Source organism: Schistocerca americana, chromosome 7 (assembly GCF_021461395.2).
Source record: "Schistocerca americana isolate TAMUIC-IGC-003095 chromosome 7, iqSchAmer2.1, whole genome shotgun sequence".
Lineage (NCBI taxonomy): Eukaryota > Metazoa > Arthropoda > Insecta > Orthoptera > Acrididae > Schistocerca > Schistocerca americana.
In genome coordinates, this window is record NC_060125.1 from 162,433,916 (window position 1) to 162,441,971 (window position 8,056).

Sequence of the window (8,056 nt, forward strand, 5' to 3'; positions counted from 1 at the left end):
CTCTTCACGAAGAGAGTGATCCCGGTGTTTTTTCTTCTGAAGTGATGTGTTTTAGATGCGCGCATACGGGTTGCGTCAGGAAACATTGTCGTCACCCCTAGGTGGTCCAGAAAGCGTGTGATGTCTGTCGGATGACAGCACGGCACAAGCAACTTCCTAATAATTGGTCGATAAACGGGAATATAGGCGCCTCATCCGTCGGACGACATTTCCAATAGAACATTAGTCTCCAGAAACGTATGCCACGCAAAGTAAATGGCGCGGAACATAAATTTCTGGTGGACACATGGATTCAGATGTCACTAGTCACTCTGCATCTCTTGCAGAGAAAGAGACTTCGGTCACCACGGTACAGGCTATGCGGAGTAGCTGATACTGAAGTCATTGGGGACAACGCCGTTCAGTTTTACAGTGAGAAATAAGTGTTTTCGAGAGCACGTAGAAGTATTGCAGTGTGTTGTTGAGGGGTGTTGAGCGATCATGGGAGTCGACTTTGTTGCTTAACATCATGCAACAACTGACCTTTTGCAGTGTATGACTGAACTTCGTGGGAAATTATTTCCGCTAGGGGCAACAACTACAAGTATTACACTGTTACAAGACCCACCGATCATGAAGGTGGTACCTAATAAACTGCGAACACAGGCTAGGTAAACGCAACAACTACGGTGCGCCAAAATATATTTAATTAGCGTGTTACCGTTTCTCTGTTTGCCTTGCCTTGTTATAGATTACAATTTAGGTTAATTTTTTTGTTCAGAGTATGCTTATGTTGTACCAAATTTTTGAATGCAGTTCATTATCGCAGTGGTATGGCACTGTGCTGCCTCCTTGATTGTTGTGCATTCGTGCTAACGGCATAGGTATCAACCGTGCACAGGTAGGGTGACGACTCCAGCGAGCGACCAAATGGTGTAGATTGCCCTGAAGATGACCCCATCGCGGGATGAAACCGGTTGGCGGCAAAATAAGTTATGCGATTGTGACTGTTGGCCGGCCGAGCGGTTCTAGGCGCTTCAGTCCGGAACCGCGCGACTGCTACGCTCGCAGGTTCGAATCCTGCCTCGGGCATGGATGTGTGTGATGTCCTTAGGTTAGTTAGGTTTAAGTAGTTCTAAGTTCCAGGGGACTGATGACCTCAGATGATAAGTCCTATTGTGCTCAGAGCTATATTTTTACTGTCATTTTGAACAATTGATTATAAATAAATCAATGGCTGTTATCTCCACACAACTAAGCTGTCCAAAAAAGAAAAAAAAAAAAAAAAAAAGCTGACAGACATGTCCATAGTGCAATTATCTGCTAGTATTTACACATTCAACATAATTCAATTAAAATTGTTAATAATGATTTTACAGGCACTTACACCGCATAATGTTATACAAAATGTGGAGGACTGAATGTCTTTTAAACTATTCTTTGCAAAGTCAGTATAGTGTCATACAAAACCGCTCATCACCTAAATCAAACTGTACAAGAATACTGAAAGATTTTAACACCCATTCAGAGTACGTATCAAGAATCCTTTATTTGCACCATTACACGCTGCACATCAGCCTCCTTCCGCCACTGCAGAACGAGCGCCCGACTGCTGTGAGCTTCCCCGCTATGACACAGCCAAGGCGCCGCCGCGGGCTGCAGCAGGTACTGTATCGTCGACCGTGCACGCCGCTGCAGCGAAGTCTCGTTGCCGGCCTACGTACCGAGGCCGCTGGCAAACGGCAGAGGCGCTGCGGTAGCACAGTGGAGCATGCAAGCAGTCGGCGCAGCAGGTCTCAGCGGCCCGCAGGCTACTGATTCTGTGTGCTACGATACACAGCACAGGCGCTTCGATAATCAGCGTGTTAACTTTGCAGCCGCCTTCCTGTGTAACCTCCGGGGCTACTCCCTCGCCTCCACCCTCCGCCAGCGTCATTCAGCCACAGAGCAGCCCCTCCTAGCCCCTGGGCCGCTGTAGCTTGATGTGAGAATTAGCGTCGTCGTCATCAGTTAGCACAGTGTCTGGACCACAACCTACAGTGTCATCAGGGTGCGGTGGGTGGTTAACCATTTATTTCCCTCTTGTAGAGTGTAGTAGACATAGAATCATGACGTGGCTGTCATCGTAAGTTTAAGGATACCTTCTTCAGTCCGGATGAGCTGACTGACTTATCTGAGTCAAGACGTGATTGTGAAGGGCAATTTTTGGGGTCTATAATGTGTACACAATGCAAATTTCCTGGGCATAGGGCAACGTGCACTGTGTCAGTGCTTGTAACCTACATACAAATTATTATTATTATGGTCATATTCCAAGGCAGTGTACAGAGTCTAGGAGTGTGTCACGATAAGACGTAAAACCTAGTTTGCGATGATATTTTGGAGTTGTGATCTAGTATTGTATGTTTTAACGTTCTAAATAATAAGACAATAGAGTACCAACAATCAATGGGCAAATTAGTGTGAGCCTGGGTATTGTACACTACTGGCCATTAAAATTTCTACACCAAGAAGAAATGCAGATGATAAACGGGTATTCATTGGACACATATATTATACTAGAACTGACATGTGATTACATTTTCACGCAATTTGGGTGCATAGATCCTGAGAAATCAGTACCCAGAACAACCACCTCTGGCCGTAATAACGGCCTTGATACGCTTAGGCATTGAGTCAAACAGAGCTTGGATGGCGTGTACAGGTACAGCTGCCCATGCAGCTTCAACACGATACCACAGTTCATCAAGAGTAGTGTCTGGCATATTGAGACGAGCCAGTTGCTCGGCCACCATTGACCAGACGTTTTCAATTGGTGAGAAATCTGGAGAATGTGCTGGCCAGGGCAGCAGTCGAACATTTTGTGTATCCAGAAAGGCCCGTAAAGGACCTGCAACATGCGGTCGTACATTATCCTGCTGAAATGTAGGGTTTCGCATGGATCGAATGAAGGGTAGAGCCACGAGTCATAACACATCTGCAATGTAACGTCCACTGTTCAAAGTGTCATCAATGCGAACAAGAGGTGACCGAGACGTGTAACCAATGGCACCACACACTCACGCCGGGTAATATGCCAGTATGGCGATGACGAATACACGCTTCCAATGGGCGTTCACCGCTATGTCGCCAAACACGGATGCGACCAGCATGATTCTGTAAACAGAACCTGGATTCATCCGAAAAAATGACGTTTCTCATTCGTGCACCCAGGTTCGTCGTTGAGTACACCATCGCAGGCGCTCCTGTCTGTGATGCAGCGTCATGGGTAACCGCAGCCATGGTCTCCGAGCTGATAGTTCATGCTGCTGCAAACGTCGTCGAACTGTTCGTGCAGATGGTTGTTGTGTTGCAAACGTCCCCATCATCCGTTGACTCAGGGATCGAGACGTGGCTGCACGATTCGTTACAGCCATGTGGATAAGCTGCCTGTCATCTGGACTGCTAGTGATACGAGGCCGTTGGGATCCAGCACGATTCCATATTCTGCTAAGAGTGATTGGATCTCGACCAACGCGAGCAGCATTGTCGCGATACGATAAAACGCAATCGCGATAGGCTACAATCCGACCTATATCAAAGTCGGAAACGTGATGGTACGCATTTCTGCTCCTTACACGAGGCATCACAACAACGTTTCACCAGGCAACGCCGCTCAGCTGCTGTTTGTGTATGAGAAATCGGTTGGAAACTTTCCTCATGTCAGCACGTTGTAGGTGTCGCCATCACCGCCAACCTTGGGTGAATGCTCTGAAAAGCTAATCATTTGCGTATCACAGCATCTTCCTCCAGTTGGTTAAATTTCACGTCTGTAGCATGTCATCTTCGTGGTGTAGCAATTTTAATGCCAGTAGTGTACTACAGCAGCACTGACAGCAAGCAAGTGTACGACGTTCTCACTGTAATAATTCAACAACACCGGCGCAATTTGGCAAGGCACCTTAGCATCCTGATACGACAACTCAGGGGTAGTGTACAAACATGTGCAGAAAGGGGGCAAGGCGGATTTTCATACTAACTGAGGCAGTGATGTTTGATGATACGTGACTTGTGTTGTCACCCACTATGCACACGAAGCGCACAGTTGGCGGATATAAGTAATGGACACGTATGCTTACATGACGTGACTGATGGCAGACGGCGGTCACTCCGCGTCAGCAACGCGGAGCATGCATGCAACCAGTCCAGCATAACTCAGCGGCCAGACGGCCACGGACACCGCGGATTCTTCGAAAAAGAACGTGTTAACTAAGCAGCTGCCTTCCTCCGGATCCTCCTGGGCTCCCCTGGGCTCCCTATATCCTCTCGCACCATCCTGCCTCCTGGTGCCCCTCCCTGCACTGGGCACACTGAACAATATATTGTTACTTTCACCCGGAAATTCACGAAAAATGGAAAATAGAAAGTATTTTGCTCTTTGTGCAAATGACAAACTGTAGAATGTGGTTTCCGTTTTCAATTACGAAGTGGAATAGAGTGTGTCCCACTGGAAACGCGTCGACGTATGTTGTTCAAATGGTTCAAATGGCTCTGAGCACTATGGGACTCAACTGCTGTGGTCATAAGTCCCCTAGAACTTAGAACTACTTAAACCTAACTAACCTAAGGACATCACACACATCCATGCCCGAGGCAGGATTCGAACCTGCGACCGTAGCGGTCGTGCGGTTCCAGACTATAGCGCCTTTAACCGCTCGGCCACTCCGGCCGGCGTGTATGTGGTATCAGCATGATGGTGCACCTGCACATTCTGCAATTAACACTAGGCTGACCCTTGACAGGATGTTCGAAGGGCGTTTCATAGCACGTGGAGGACGCATAAATTGGCCAGCCCGTTCTCCTGATCTTACACTTCTGGACTTCTTTCTGTGGGGTACGTTAAAGGAGAATGTGTACCGTGATGTGCCTACAACCCCAGAGGATATGAAACAACGTATTGTGGCGGCGACATTACACCAGATGTACTGCGGCGTGTACGACATTCAATACGCCAGAGATTGCAATTGTGTGCAGCAAATGATGGTCACCACATTGAACATCTATTGGCCTGACATGTCGGGACACACTCTATTCCACTCCGTAACTGAAAACGGAAACCACATTCTACAGTTTCTCATCTGCACAAAGAGCAAAATACTTTCTATTTTCCATTTTTCGTGAATTTCCGGGTGAAAACGGAAACCACGTGTGTACGTGTACCTCACCCCTCATGGTAATGTACATGTGAGTCAGTGAAAAAGACCAATAAAAAGGTGTTAGCATGTGGACGTAATGTGCTGTTTCAGTCTCTTCTGTACCTAAGGTTCATCACTGTTCCCTTTGGATCGCTACGTAAATCGGTGCTCACCGATACACACGATCGAACAGCGGAGGAGTGGTACTCAAGCGTCAACTTTAGGTTACAATACCTCCGGATGTAATTTGTAGTGTTGGCAGAAGAGCCAACACTGTTTTTCTAGAGGAGGCCGAAATGCGCGCGATTGATTACACGCTGACTGGCGGGAGGTCTGGAACAGGACAATATCTTGAGAATTGTAAATAGAGAACGTAGATGATGTAATACTTAACTTTAATCCACAATTGTAGAACATCTCTCTTGATGATACATGCTTCACATAATAAATATCAATTGGTAATGCGCCTTGCTAGGTCGTAGCAAATGACGTAGCTGAAGGCTATGCTAACTATCGTCTCGGCAAATGAGAGCGTATTTGTCAGTGGACCATTGCTATGAACGTCGGCTGTACAACTGGGGCGAGCGCTAGTAAGTCTCTCTAGACCTGCCGTGTGGTGGCGCTCGGACTGCAATCACTGACAGTGGCAACACGCAGGTCCGACGTATACTAATGGACCGCGGCCGATTTAAAGGCTACCACCTAGAAAGTGTGGTGTCTGGCGGTGACACAACATAATTAACATTTTACAATGGAACAAACGGCACTGATTACGTATTTGTTTATATGTTCAGATGTGCTAACAAAACTAACGAGGTTCCTTTTAAAAAAACGTAGGTTTGTGTTAAAAAACATACTTCCATGGGTTTTTTTATAGTTTGTATTAACCAATTACACTAGCCCCTCTCCTCACGTTCGGTCTGTGGAATCGATTCGTCAGTATTTGCAAATCCTTAAAATTACACTGTCCACTCGTATCGCTGTGACCACCTGTCAATAGCATAAATAACCACATTCAGCAGCATGGACCTCTTCGAGACGTGCTGGAAGAAATTCAGTGAGGTTCTCAAAGGTACCAACAGACACGTGGAGTCACGCCGGCTCAAGTGCTGTGGCCAGCTGCGCTGTGTTTCTTGGCTGATGATTCATTGCGCGAACAGACAGACCGAGGTGGTGCCACAAACTTTCGACTGGGTGTAAATCTGAAGAGTTTGGTTTTCCCTAGCAGTCTCTGGTCATCGGGTCTCAGTTCGGAGTCGTACTAATCTCTGAAGACAATTCAAATGAAGGTCGATGCCGTAGACATGTCTGGAGATGCCGCAGACCGCAGTGGGATACCAAACTTACTGTCGCCTGCCATACTGCCCGAAAACCAGGAGTGGTGGCCTGGAGTGCCTTTCTTTCCATAGCGGGATCTCTTTGGTGGTCATCAGCGGCATCCTTACAGCACAGCGGTACGTCAACGGTATTCTACGCCTAGTTTATTGCCCTTCATGCCAAGCCAAACCAGGCTTACATTTCAGTAAGATAATGCCCATCAGCAAGCGCCGATAGTTTCTACTCCTTCACTTCGTGTTTGTGTATCCCTACCTTGACCAGCAAAGCCGCCGGATCTCTTCCCATGTAAGAATGTTTGGAGAGTTGTGGACGGGGTCTCCAAACATTTCGGAGTTGGACAGAATTTGGCACAGTATCGCTTAGTAGGGAATACAACAACTGTGTCAATCAATGGCAAGCCGAATCGCTACTTGCATAAGGGCCAGAGGTGAACAAACGCGTTACTGACTTCCTCAATTAGTGAATGTCTTCCTCTTGAATAAATTTCCAAATTTTTCTGAAATTGTAATCATGTGATTTTCTGTACTTGTACATAAGAGAGTTGGCCGCATTCTATATTGACTGTGACAAAACAGTAAGCAAGATTTATTAATGGCAAATATGTTACACAATCTGTAGTTTACGGGTTACATAAAGGTAATGTTTCTTAATCTTCTCCGATGGTACGTGGGCTGTGGTGATACTTTCTCAGTCTGAGTGAGATGAGAACTGTGGTTATTTTCCAGTTAAGAAAAGAATCCAAACAAATTCATAGATGTTCATTTCCTTTGCTCTTGTTGGTATGAATAATTTTCTTAGTGAAGGAAACCTGAAGCATGTGTATTCGCTCCAAAACTTCCAAAATAAAATGATGTAGTTGTGATACCGAAAGAAAATTATACATGACAGTTTCCTTTGATTCAAGTATTAAGTAACATGTGACAAAGTACGCAAAGAAATACAGTTATTCAGAAACAATACACTGGAAAACAAGCAAGGAACTGCTACTGCGGTTCTATCGTTAAAAGTATTGGTATGTTTTCCAATTGGGTGCGCAAAGTCATATCTACCTCCACCAGTTATGTGCAGAACCTTTCAAAGTACCCATTCAAAGACATTGTGAGTGACGCGAAGTGCACGCTGATGGAATAGCATTGAGGAGATCGATAAATACGAAGCAATACACGGATACTGGTAATGTAGATTCAGAAGTTCTTTTACGTGTACAAGAGGAATACGTAATAGCAATAAGGAATGAGAACTACATACAGAAATGTTTGCTTAAAATGCTTGCTGGAGACTCGGCTATGTTCTGGTTTTGATATGACCTGATGAATGTTTGACGTTTTGGTTTTAATGTGGCATTTCCTGTCTTATCTTTCTCTCTCTCTCTCTCTCTCTCTCTCTCTCTCTCCCCGCCGGTCGCTGTGGTCGAGCGGTTCTAGGCACTTCAGTCCGGAACCGCGCTGCTCCTACGGTCGCAGGTTCGAATCCTGCCTCGGGCATGTATGTGTGTGATGTCCTTACGTTAGGTTTAAGTAGTTCTAAGTCTAGTGGACTGATGACGCCAGATGTAAAGTCCCATA